The sequence below is a fragment of the Camellia sinensis genome, chromosome 6 (genome assembly GCF_055761805.1).
Source record: "Camellia sinensis isolate YWXY chromosome 6, ASM5576180v1, whole genome shotgun sequence".
In the NCBI taxonomy this organism is placed as follows: domain Eukaryota; kingdom Viridiplantae; phylum Streptophyta; class Magnoliopsida; order Ericales; family Theaceae; genus Camellia; species Camellia sinensis.
Window position 1 is genome coordinate 172,755,852 of NC_138966.1, and position 14,622 is coordinate 172,770,473.

A 14,622-nucleotide genomic window follows, 5' to 3' on the forward strand; every position below is an offset into this window, starting at 1 on the left:
TCTTTTATCCGTGAATTTTTCACTGATGAAAAACAGTTTCAAAACTAGTATCTTTATAATTTGAACCCACTTTTAAAAAATCGAAATGTTTTTTTTTTGAATACTAAACTGGAAATTATATGTATTTAATTATATTATAATTTTGGTGGGTGCTTGAGCCCGATATCCTTTTGTTTCTTTTCCTTCTTTTGTTATAACAAACATGAATTATATCTAATATCCTTCACAAATTAGGCACAAAAAAAAAACAAAAAATTAATATATATATATACATAATCATATAAAATTATAATATAATTAAATCGACTAATAAAATATAATATTTAGGTACTAATTACCTGCTATTCTACTTCTTTAATGTGCATGTGTCCTATACTCCAATGATGATTTATTTATTTTTTTATAAACCATTGCTTTGATACTATTTGTCACGGCCCGCTCCCCGTACCCAATGGTTAAGTATCGTGATGGGCAGTAACTAAAGTTACATCTGGTCAATTCTTGAACAAATTAATAAACACGAGCAGAAATAATATTTAAGTGAGGATGCCAAAATAATCATCAGAGCTTTTATTTTTATTACAAAATTTATTGACCAAAAAAGCCGATATTTACATATAAAAATATCATAAAAGTGCTGTGTATGTCTATTCTGCAGCCCCGCATCTAAGACGTTCCAAAAGCTATTTCTGAGTTGCATTGTTTCCTGAAAATTGGTAAACAGTTATAAGCACATGACAGAGTAAGAAATATTATACCAAGAGTATAAGGAACACAAAATAACCATAGATAGTTAGTTAAGCCAAAACATTTACATAACGCAATTTGGTAAATAAATCATTTAAGTGGCAGAAACTGAAATACAGAAATTATGTAAATAAATAACCATAACCACGGTATAGAATAGAACAGAACAGAACAGAGGTCACAGGAGTGACAGTAAGAACAGAGATACGAATTCAAGAGGTGGCTCGTACGGATTATAGAGGTGCCTCCCACAATAGTGTAGCACTTATTTCCGCACAGCACTTTTATAATATTTTTATATGTAAATATCGACTTTTTTGGTCAATAAATTTTGTAATAAAAATAGAAGTTCCGATAATTATTTTAGTACCCTCACTTGAATATTATTTCCGCTCGCGTTTATTAATTTGTTTAAGAATTGGCCGGAGGTAATCTCAGTTACTAGCCATCACGATACTTAACCCTTGAGTACGGAGAGCGGGTCGTGACAAACTTGGCAGTGGTGACAGTAAAAAAAAAAAAAAAAAAAAAAATCATAAAAAATATAGCATTTTAATTATTAAAGTATATATTTTTTTCATTAATTTATAAATTTTATTTGACTGTACACTGTATTATTATTTCTCCTAAAAATATCATGAATTATGCTTGCCACCTAATGATAGAATCCAACACCAAACAAATATTATAAGAACCAATAAAAAGCAAACCTTAAACGCTATAAAAGCTCTCCAAAATGGACTTTTAATCAAAACTTCCAAATTCTTATATAGTTTTCAAAACTCAATTTGTGTTATTTATGAAGAAAAAAAGAAAAGGGAATTATCAAACAGCAATGGGAAGATCTAAATCATGTAGTGGAGAATCCAGTGGAATCTCTCTCTCTCTCTCTCTCTCTCACCTAGCCATCTCTGGAACGCCAACTTAATTTCTGCCAGCATAGTTCCCATAAGGCTCCATCCAATGAGCTGACTCAACCTCCATTCTCTACACCCTCTAAACTTAAACTCAAAGGAAACTCCAATTAGGATTTCACACCAATGAGTAAAAAAGCTAGCCACGTATGAGGGAATCAAAGCAACAAAACACAATAAGCCATACTTGCAGAAAATCAAGATAAATTCTCAAATTTTGTAGACCAGTGTAATTATTTAAAATAATAATAATAATAATAAATTACGAGCATACAACCAAGGTTTTAAATATCACCCGCCACGTATGGTATTAGCCGTTATGTATTCAAATTTTAGATTTTTAATATCATTATTCATCAATATATTGGCTGATATATGACTCTTATCGCCAAATACCGATATATATCCTGATTTTGTTATTTAAAACCATGCATACAAGGCTGTCTTTCTCAAGCCCTACAACACTTGACCCTTAAAAGGAAAGATTTTGCGAATGTTGACTTGGACTCCCATCAAAACAGAATTCAGAGGGTAGGAGTGGATTTCCCTCAACTGCTATTGGAAGCTCCGAACAAGCAGCCACTTGTACTGGTGGTCAACTCAGTTGGCCATAGCTCTACTCCTGAAGATAGAAAGAGAGGCAAAAAGGGTAGACCTCGAGGCAAACGCATTACCCTTGTGAGGGACCTGTCTTTGGTGGATGTGTTTATTCAAAATACTGAGCCGGAGCTTAAGACACCGATACCAAGCCAGGTAATTTTCACTCCTTCTGTCATTAAGATTGAGGATTGTATTTCCCAAGTTCCCAGTTCGTATCCAGAAAATGACACTGTTGTTAACTCATGGGCTTTGGTGGCTGGCCCTAAAAAGCCACAAGACAAATGTTGATTATCAGTTGGAATTGTTAGGAGATTGGGCGACCTCTAACAGTCCAAATCCTTCAAGGGTTGTGCTAGACCCATCGCCCTACAATAATATTTCTAATGGAAACCAAAAATAAACAATCCTTCTTACAAAGGATTAGAAGAAAACTCCATTTCACAAACCACTGCTACGTCAATCCAATGAGAATTGCTAGCGGCCTTGCCCTATAGTGGACAGACGAGGTGGACCTTCAAGTGCGAATGAAATCTTCGAATGTCTTCAGGTGTCTCATTGCCTCTAATGGTATTAGCACATATTGGTGAACTACCTTTGTGTATGCTCCTCCTCGATGGCCTGAAAGAAAACGGTTCTGGAATGATCTTTGAGCAATGGTGGCTGAGAATAGCTATCCCTGGCTTTGTTTAGGTGATTTCAATGAAATTGGCTGGTCCTGGGAAAAGCAAGGGGCCAGAGGGGAAAATAGAGCCATAATGCATTTTTTCCAAGAGTTTATGATGGATTGTGAATTAATGGATATAGAGTTCAAAGGGGCTCTGTACACATGGACAAACAATCAAGAAGGTGAAGCGAATGTCCACAAACGACTAGATAAAGTCTTGGCCACCTTGGACTGGCGACACTAGTTTCCTTATGCTCAAGTCCATCACGAAGCTCTCATCGGGTCCGACCATTGTCCTTTGCTATTACATTGTTTGATCCCTCTAAAGAGAATTCCTCGACTTTTCAAGTTTAAGTCTATATGGACCTTTCATCCTGAATGTGTTGCGGTTATTAATTCCTGCTGGGCTAAAGGTAATCATGGATCACCAATGTTCCGTCTCTCTAAGAAACTCACGACTGTAGACACTCCATTTTTGATCGACCTTAAGACTCAGACGTCATCGATTGAGCGCTCGGTGATTGTGCACAACATGATTTGAGCCTAATGTGTATCATGCTTTAGGCCATCATTCTAACATGACTTTGGCTTAACTCTAAGAAGCTTTTGTCCATGTTTTAGTATGCTCTAGCTCTGATTTGTGTTGTTTTGGTCATGCATGCCATGCTTTGTATAGCTATAATGCATTCTAGCCTGCTAGCTTTGTGTATCAAGTCCACTAGCATGTATTACTTGGGCTATTTGAATGATTTGGCATCATTTGTTATGTGATTTCAGTGCATGTTTCATGTTCATGCATTCACATCTTTCACTCTTTCAATGCATTGAAGGGTTTGCCCTTTATGCCTTAAACATGAATCATTGTGTATGCCTTCATGCCTAAGCTTGCGAGCTATCATTTCAATGTATTTTTGGGGTTATTTTGCCATGATATAACTCTGATTTTTGTCAGCGAAGCCATCTCATGCTTGGTCTTGATAGGCGTAGTGTAATCCACCTTATTTACCTTGCATATTCCATGCCTTATGCCCTTCATTCTAGCTTGTTTTGGCTTCCTTCCATACATGTTTTAGTATCATTTTGACATGTTTTAGGACTGTTTTGGGTTGCCTTGACCATATGCTTCATGTTTTGCATAGTTATAGTACAAATGCCTATGCTAGCTTCAAGCTTTGGGTACCATAGCATGCTTCATTTGTGTTGTGTACATGATTTGGCATCATTTACCATGACATTTTAGAGCATGTAGCATTGCCATGTTCCCACCTCATTCACTCTTTAAGTGCCTTTGAGTGTTATGCATTGTTGCCTTATTTATGGCCTAGTGTGTATGCTTGCATGCCTAGACATTTAAGCCTCCATCTCAGCATATTTTGGTCTTTGTTTTGACCTACTTAAGCTCTGTCCATGGTTGGTTCATGCATTTGTGCCATGTATTGCATGTCCCCCTTGTAGTCCTCTTTGCTAGCTCTAATGCTTAAGGACCTTTGCATGCTATACTTGTATTGTTTGGGTGATTTGGCATCATTTCATACCTTATTTCAGTGCACTTAGTGTTGTTACACTTCCACATTTGTCACTCTTTGAGCACTCTTGAGAGTTGTGCTCTTATGCCCGGTCAATGGGCCTTTGCATTGTGCATGCATTTACTTTGTACTTCATGCCTTAGTTTTAGCTTTATGGCCACTGATTTGGGCATGACTGAGGTCTGTCCATTTTGGTCTAAGTCTATCGAGCATGTCATGTGAATGTTGTTACATTGCATCATGTTGTTGCATGCTTATGTTGCCTTGCATTGTGTATGCTCATGTTACATTGCATTGCGTATGCCATGTTATTCTTTGCATGGTGTATGCCATATAGTTGCATTGCATGTTTGCATGCTTGAGTTACATTGCATTTGTTTGGATTAGGTGTTAATCCAAACATGAGAAACGAAGGACGTTTCATACTTGAAGTGATGAAACGTGTTTCAATTCTTGGTCGCTGACGCTCTTGATAATACATGATAGAGTTCTAGGTTTTATGTGTTTATGTTTGCATTCATTTTACATTGAATTGTGCAATTTGGCTTCTCGGCCATAATGCATCGAGATGCGTGATTGGTGGCCTGAGGGTCTAGAACCACACTCCCTTGAGCTTATGAAATGATAGGGAGGGTGGTTGTGCACACATATCTTGCAAATACATTGCCATGCCCTTTCTTGCTCTCTGTTGCAGCAAATTGGAGAAGTGCAACAAAAACTGGTCGGCCAATCAGAAAAACTAGTTGGCCGACCACTTTTTCTGGTCTGCAGCAATAAAAAGTGGTCGGCCAGTGGCTGGAAACACCCCTAGGTGGTTGGTAGCCCTCCCACAGGTCCCCAAGGTGAGTTCGAAGCTTTCTAGAGCTTGGTGCAAGGTTCTGAAAACAATTACAAATAGAGGCAAGTTGGGGCATCGTGACGGATTTCCGAACGAGGCGACCGAGCATGCATGCACTCCTTATCCCGAGGACCTCTATTTAATGCTTTCCTTAGCTAGTTTATGCTTTGGTTTTGTATTTAAGTAATTAATGCGTTTAGTTGCTTATTCGTGTTGTAATAACTAGTTAGTTAACTTGTTAGTTAATTAGCTTTGTTTTGTACTTAATTAGTTGGCCTGTTAGTTGGCTAGTTTTGTGATGTAATAATTAGTTTAATTAGCTAGTTAGCTTCTTATTCAGACCCTCCGTTGAGAGGGCCAACTGTTATAATAAGCGTGCGTATGTGTGATGAATGTCTTCCAACCCCCATTTCTTTCTCCCTTTTACTTAACCACTTATGATGGTTAGTTTTAGGACATGTTTCGATTAGCATACCTTATGCTTGCATGTGTACATCCATTCATCTGTTTTGCATGCACCGAGCTCGGCGCATCATACTAACTGCATTGTATTTCAATACATTTACTTGAATACGTGTTCAACGGCATGTTATCAAGTTGCATTTCACATGACATCTTAGAATAGCCGAGCCTATTTTAGTTTCATTTTTGCATGTGTTGCGTTAGCTATCTTAACATGAACTAGGATCATGCATGATTTCTAACTAGTTCTCTGTTTTGGCTTGGAGTACACTGTGAGTGTTTACGCTTTAGCATACTGCATGTGTGTAAGTGCTACCATGTTTAGCATGCTTGCCATGAGGCTAACTGATTAACTGATATAACTGCATGAATGCCTGTGGGTGAAGGTTGGATTGCTTGAATTGGAACAATTCATCAAAACCATATTTTCTAAGCCCACTTGAGGTTGGCAAAATCCGTGTCTTAGCCTACTTGCGAGTAGCTGTAGACGTGCCCGAACGTCTCGGCCCCGCGCGCGAGATTGGCGTGAAATTCATTTTGTTCATTCGGCTTACTACAGTTCAGACTCAAATGTCACGGTTTTGAATCTAATCTCGTAAAGTGCAATGCAAGACCGATAAATCACCAAAGAGTCCAAATCGGGCAAATCGTTTTGGAAAACTAATTTTTGTAAAGAAGTGCCAAACATGGACTGCTTTTCCAGATACAGAGTCGTCACCTAAATGTTTTGTTTTTTAGGAAATTTAGGAAACCTTGACTCGTGTCTAAGGCCACGTGTCCATCATCACCAAAGTTGCCTCAGCTCGGGAACTTGGGTACGGGAGGGGAAGGTCATGCAATGAGCACCCCTGCTCGCCCGATCAAAGATCGACCTTTCTTATTCCGTTTTTTTTTTTTTAGCTAGCTTTACTACGTGATGTGCACAACACACAAGTATAGACTAGATCACCTGAGTTGGAACAAAGCATCTCATGTTTGTTTGAAAATGGTTTGAAGGTGCTACTCGCAAGTAGGCTAAGACGTGGGTTTGCCACCCTGGGGTGGGCTTAGAAAACATGATTTTGCCACTCTCAAGTGGGCTTAAAACTCGCATTTTGATGAATTGTTCCAATTCAAACAATCTAACATTCACCCACAGGCATTCAGACAGTTATATCATTTAAGCAAATAGCCTCATGACAAGCATGCTGTCATGGCAACACTCACACTCATGCAAGATGCTAAAGCATAAAAGCTTACCTAGTACTCCGAGCCAAAACAATAGTTAGTTAGTAATCAATGCATGATCCTAGCTATGTTAAGATGGCTAATGCAACACATGCAAAATGCAATTAGAAATAGGCTCGGCTATTCTAAGATGGTATATGAAATGCAATTTGATAATCATGTATTCAAATCGGAATTGAAATACAACGTAGTTAGCATGATGCGCCGAGTCCGGTGCATGCAATACAAATGAATGAATGCAAACATGCGAGCATAGGAATGCTAATCAAAATATGAGCTAAAACTAACCATTGTAAGCGGTTAAGTAAAAGGGAGAAAGACGTGGGGTTGGAAGACATTCACACACGTACGCACACTTATTACAAAATTTGCCCTCTCGACGGAGGGTCCGAATAAATAATACAAGCCAACTAATTAACTAACTATCCTAGCTAATTAATTATTACAAAACCTTAACTGATTCAGCAAATTAATCAAGTTACAAAACAGACTAAGTATGAAACTAAAGAGGCTGCCACGGCTCTGCCTCGGGATGATTGAATGATGCATGCTCGATCGCCTCGCTCGGAAACCCGTTGCCATGCCTCATATTGCCTCTGTTTGCACTGTTCTGCACCTCTGAAAACTGCACAAATCTTCAACTCACTTTTGATTCACCCCATGGGCATGCTGAAAGGTCATCGACCAGGAGATATGGCCATCGGGCAGAGAACAATGGCCATCGACCAATTTTTATGCTATTGGCCAACAATTGTTAGCCGATCGGTACTCCAGATATCCAATCGGCCATCTCTTCCTGCAAATTACTCCTTTTGCTCCAACAGAGGACAAACAAGGGCATGGCAATACATTTGCAAGAAAATGTTGTGCACCTACACCCCTTATCATGTTTGAGACTCAAAGGAGTGTAGTGTTCGACCCTCGAGCCATCAATCACGCATTTCGATGCATGATGGCCAAAGAGGCCGAATTGCACAAATCAATATGGAATGAATGCACAAGAACACATGGATGTTTCACACTCTATCATGTTGGATCAAGAGTGTCGGTGACCGAGGATTGAGGCACGTTTTGTCACTTCAAGTACAAACGTCCCTCGGTCCTCGTGTTTGGTTTGACACCCCAAACCAAACACAATGCAATGCATACAACAATGAAAAAACTATGTAATGCAACATAAGCATGCCAAATGTAATATGACTCAAACATGCACACAAGGCTAAGGTAACAAGCATGCAAAATGCAATGCAACCTAAACAAGCAAACATACAATGTAATAGGCATGCAACAACAATACCAACAACAAGTATGCAACATCATGCAATGCGATAAGCATGCAACAACACACGAACTGCATGATCCATGGACTTACACTGAAAATGGATAGGCCTTAGCCATACCAAAAACAGTGGCCAAAATGCTAAGAAATGATGGAATAAAATGCAAAATAAGCATGCATGCCAATTGGCCTATCACTTAGGCATAAGGACACAACTCTCAAACATGAGCAAGGAGTGACAAACATGATAATGTGGCAATGCAATAAGCTCTGAAATCATGTGAGGAATGATGCCAAATCATGCACACAAGTCAAGCATAGCATGCAAGAAAGCTCAAAGCTTGAAACTAGAAAAAAGGGATTACACTAAGGCTATACAAAGCAAGCCCCGAAGGACTAAGGGCAACCAAAACAGTCCCAAGGTAGGTCATTACAAGACCAAAATCATGCTCGAACCTAGCCAACACAAGCTAGAACAAAAGACCGAAAGCATGAAGCATGCAAGGCTAACAAAGAGGTGTTACACTACATTTATTACAACCAAACATGGCATGACTTAACCAATGAAAAAGAGAGTTATGACATGTTAAAATAAGCCCAAAAACCCGCTGAGATGACATCCTAAAGACCTAAGCATAGAGGCATGCACAATGACCCACTTTTATGACATAAAACATTAATTCTTCAAAGCATTGAAAGGATGACAAATGCAAGTGCATGGCTACACTACATAGACTGAAATCACATATGAAATGATGCCAAATCATGAAAATGGTCCAAATAACGCATGCTAATGACTTGGATACTCAAAGCTAACAAGCTAGAATGCATTGTAGCTATACAAAGCATGGCATATATGATCAAAAAAACACACAATAGAGCTCAAGCATGGTAAAACATGACTAAAAGCTTCTTTGAGTTGAGCCAAAACATGCAAGAATGATGGTCTAAATGCAAGGTGCATGTTAAGGCAATGGAGAGGATTACACTACAAGTGCATGATGCATATAAGAGGCTATTAGACCAACCTTAGACAGAGGTATTACATGGCAAAATAACACCAAATACTTGCTGAAATGGAGCCAAAACAAGCTAAGCAAACATGCTATCAATATGAGCCATTTATACTAGCAAATGAGAGACAAGGAGAGTGGGGTGTCCCTCTCCTATTCAAGACTCCAAAACCACTTCAGTGGTGAGAAGGTCAAAACCAGATGGTTCCAAAGCCCAAAAAGAAAGGCACAAAACTAGGCCAAACAAGGCCTAAGAGGGGGTAGACTACCCCCAACCGAAAAGTGACCTCAAACAATCATCTCAAGCACACAAAATCAGAACTTTTTACAGTTTAGAGTTAAGTTTAAAACAATATGCAAGTAGGCCTAAAAGCTTAAGCAAGAATGGGGGATTAAAAGGTAGTTTACTCACTGTTGAAGAACACCTTCAAGAACACAACTCCAGCACCTTTTCTGAGCTTAAACCACTCCAAAAACTGTAAAACCAACTCCTAAGGACCTCAGCAAACAAAGGATGGTGTATTGCTAGGTGTTTGTGTGTAATAGTATGAAGAAATCACACTTTTGGGCACAAACAAGAGTAAAAGGAGAGAGAGAGAGGTAAAATATAGAGAGAGATATAGAAATTCTATATGCAATTTTCAGAACCTCTAGAAAGGGAGAGGGGCCTCCCTTCTTGTAGAATTTCAATTCTCAAGCTTGTTCAACAAACTTGAGTCTTGAAGCAAATGGAGGATCAGAATTGTGCATACCAGCTGTCATAGCTGGCACAAAATATCTGCAAAAAGCAGATGGGAAGGTCTTGGCTCAAAAATATGGTTGATCGACCAAAAAGAGTGCCTATCGACCAAAAATAGTGCTGATCGGCCACCACTTTTGGCCGATGGCATGGAAACATGGCCGATGGCATCATGCTTTAGCCGATGGGTTGAGGGGATGGTCAACAAGCCACCCTCTTCCCTCAGAAGCAAAACCACAAGTCCTTGGTCCACAACCAAGCACAAAACAGACAAGTTGAAAGATCCTAAGGCAAGGCGCGCAGCCGAGACCTTCGGGAACTCAAAACGAACACGAGCATGGATGATCATCGAGTGTTCAAACGATGACGTCCAAGTCTTGAGGACGGTAAAAAATGGGGTGTCTACAGTTGCCTCTCTTTAATAGAACTCGAAAGTAATAAGATGATGAGAGTGAATGTCAAAGCCCAGAGACGACCCATTTTTGACAAGGCTGAAGACTTAGACAAGCATACAAGATAACAAAGATATGCGCCCGCAGGCAGGGGAAAAATGCAAAAGGACATGCACGATGCCGAACATAATTTATGATCATGCAAAGAGAGCTGTAATGAAGCATAACATGCAATAGTTTAAGCAAGCAAATAAGAATCAAACTACACTTCATGCAGAAAGGACGTAAGAAAATTATGCAATTCTCACTGCGTCTCACGCGGAGAAGTCTAAAAGCGACTACGGGGGAAACTCGGAGTCTCAAACACAACATCTCTTAACGTAGCACACACAAGAGAAGGGAAGGAACAACAATTCTCAGCGTATCACACACAGGAGAAGGGAGGAGCAACAATTCTCAGCGTATCACACGCAAGAGAAAGGAAGCAATTCTCAACGTATCTCACACAAGAGAAGGGAGGCAATTCTTAGTGTATCGCATGCAAGAGAAGGGAAGTCATTCTCAGCGTATCTCACACAAGAGAAGGGAGGCAATTCTTAGCGTATTGCACGCAAGAGAAGGGAAGCAATTCTCAGCATATCACACGCAAAAGAAGGGAGGCAATTCTCAACGTATCGCATGCAAGAGAAGGGAAGCAATTCTCAGCATATCGCACGCACGAGATAGGAAACAATTCTCGGCGTATCACACGCAAGAGAAGGGAAACAATTCTCAGCGTATCACACATAAGACAAGGGAATCAATTCTCAGCGTATCGCACGCAAGGGAAGGGAAGCAATTCTAGGCGTATCCCACGCAAGAGAAGGGAAACAATTTTCAGCGTATCACACGCAAGAGAAAGGAAGCAATTCTCAGTGTATCACACGCAAGAGAAGGGAAGCAATTCTCAGCGTATCACATGCAAGAGAAGGGAAGGGAACAACACTCAACGTATCACATCGAGCGCGCCGAGGTGTTTCTAACTAAAACAAAACGAATTCAAAGGACAAGAAAAGTTTCACCTGGAATTCCTCTGAATGAACCGCACACGCAGTGCCATCTAGTTGAACCAGCCTCAAATGAACCATACATACAATATCGTGCCTGCATAAGAAAGAAACTCAACAAGTACAATATAGTAGCAACACATGTTCAACGTCACGTCAAAACATCATTTCAATATGAGATAAACGCATGCATATGCAATGCAACTGAGAAGGTGCATAGCAATGCAAGTGAAAAGATGCATGATAATGCAAATAAAACATGCATGACAACGCAAGTAAGGAGATGCATGACAATGCAACATAAGTGTGCGTGACAACACGGATAAAAAGGTGCATAATAATGCAAGAAAGGCATGCGCGACAACGCGAGCCATGGGGTGCATAAACACATGTAAGTAAAGCATGCATGACACCGCAAGCAATGTGTATAACAATGCGAGAAAGGCATATGCGACAACCCAAGCCAAGTGCATAACAATGCAACAAGTGTATGTTCCATGCAACATTAGGATGCATATTCTATGCAAGAGGGAGAAAGGCACATTCTATGCAAAACATGGTGAAACACTGTAATGCAACGCATTCAAAGCAATTCTCGAATCTTGCAATACATAAAAGGATACAAAAAAGGATACACCTCGTACGCATCGAGTGCCGCATATGGAAAACACAGTTCGAGGTCAACACGAAGGCCGGTTAAGCTTCAAATGTGTACTTTCTTGCACTTTCTTGAGAGATATAGGTACCAATCAACAAAACTGACCCAAACTAGGGTATTGGAGGTGCATCGACCACAAGGGGAGGCCATCGGTCATCCATCGGCCACAAAATGAGCTCATCGGCCAAATATTTAACCGATCGGCTAATAATTTGGCCGATCGGCCAAAAATGGCAATTACGGGGCAGTTTTGTCCCTTCACCTTGAGTCTTTAAATATAGGGCCTCAAATCCTATTTCCTCACTTCCTCAAGCTCGAAAAACATTTCCCTACCTTTCTAGGTCATTTTCCTCGCTTCGATCCTTGTTTTTCCTTTGTTTTCGAGCCTCCCACATCGTTCGATTCGCGAAACCCTCTTCATTTCAAACACTTTGAATCGAACAAAACGTGATTTCGATGTCCCCTTCTCAATTTCCACCACTTGGGATTTGTTTCCCCTGAGTTTACCTCGATCTTCGTGCCTTTTCCCACACTCCGACCTTTTCTTCCATTTTTCACCCCTTGGGGTTGACTTTTGGGTTGACTTTTTTTATTTTCACCCATTTTCCATACCCTCGACTATTTTTGCACCTTTCTCGAGATAGCAGACGACATTCCATGGAGTGGGACTCCCTCAGGGATGGACACGGACCCTGAGGTCGAGCTCCTTCCTCTCAGTGTTCGACCATTCGACCCAACGACATACCGACCGGCGATACACATACTGCCTCCTGATAGCATCCGCCAGTTTAGGAGCTTCGCGCGAGGCGCTCTAGAGGACCTCCTGCTGCGCAAGCCGGAGTTGCATCTTTTTGATGGCGACTCTGAGGTATATTCTTCCTCTCTTTCATTTTCCGCAATGTAGATCAGATATCTTCGATAGCCGATACTGCTCTATAACTGAATAACCCAAACACATTGATACATCATATGCGTAGTTCACCGTGAGCACACCCACACGCGATATCTGTTTAAACTTGAACACATGCACACACATTGAATATTCATCAATTCTAAATGCATTCAACATACTGTATTTCTGACACCGCTTCACATCTGTCTGTTTTGAACACAGGGAGATTCTCATGCCTCCCGGGGGTATGGGAACACCATTGCCTAGGGTTGGTATATGGAGCTGCCCGATTCGGTCTGCTACATCGTTGATCAGGCCGGCTTCGGCATCTTCTGCATGGGACTCTCACGCCTTACTGCGAGTAGGCCCCTTCTTGGCGCGCTGGTGGAAAGGTGGTGGGACACCACCGATTCCTTCCACCTTTTTGCAGCGAGGGAGATGACGATGACTCCCTTTGACTTCTCCATGCTCACCGGCATCGGAGTGGGGGGGTGATCCGATTCCCTTTTATGCTGATATGGATGAGTGGGACACCGCTCAAATGTTCTTACTCGGCGCTCGGCCACCTCTCTCCCGGCCAGGGTTCGTGAGGTATTCTTGGTTCAAGGACCATTTTAGGGTACAGGCGCCCACGACCCGCGAGGAGGAGGAGCAGTACGCTCAAGGCTTCATCATGTTTCTGCTGGGGACCACCCACTTCGCCGATTGGGCGAACATTGTCACCCTTTATCTGCTGAGCGCATTGGTGGATGTGACCAGGATCTGCCGATACGACTAGGGTGGTGCAGGCTTGGTCACACTTTATAGATATATGAGCTCATCTTCTCACTGCAGCGAACATTTGCTCGGACGCTACTGGCGAGCCTGGGAGGTACACTTTCCCTTTCTACTTTACAGTTCTGCTTTAAATTATCTGTACACTACACACACTACACACATGCAATCCACTTTACACTGGCTGTACACTGCATACACTGCACAATACACTTCACATGCTGCACAATACACTACATACACTACACAATACACTGCACACACTGCACAATATTCTACGTACACTACACATGATTCTAATTTCCGCGTTATCTACATACTGCCTTACTGATAAGCATACTCATATTTGCCCTGTTACCTTCTGTAGTTGTGGGTGTACGCCTACTTTCCTAGGCTTGCTCCAGAGCCGGAGGTGGAGATGCCTCTCGCCGTTCCATTTTCGCACCGATTCGATGTGAGGTGCGAGTAGAGGCCGCGGGAGTCTTTCTTGTTTTTTTGCAGATACTTCGACACTATTACCACCACAGAGGTATGTCAAACATCGCAGTTTATTTGAGCTTCGCTTCACATTGTATTTTCAATAGCAGATAACAAACTGTATAACCTGTCATTTGCAGATCACCTGGTAGCCTTGGGCCGCGTTGTTGGAGGCAGTGAGGGATTAGTATTCAGGCGCTTGGGAGACTGCCCGGTTCAGGGTTTTGCTGGAGGGTCCGGTCTGCTGGGCATGGTATCTGGGAGAGCGCTTCCTACGTCAGACTCTCGGTTTGCCAGAGCAGGTAGTCCCGACGCCACCTCCTTCGCATATGAGGCATATCGTGAGATACACCACGCAGGAGATGATCGATTAC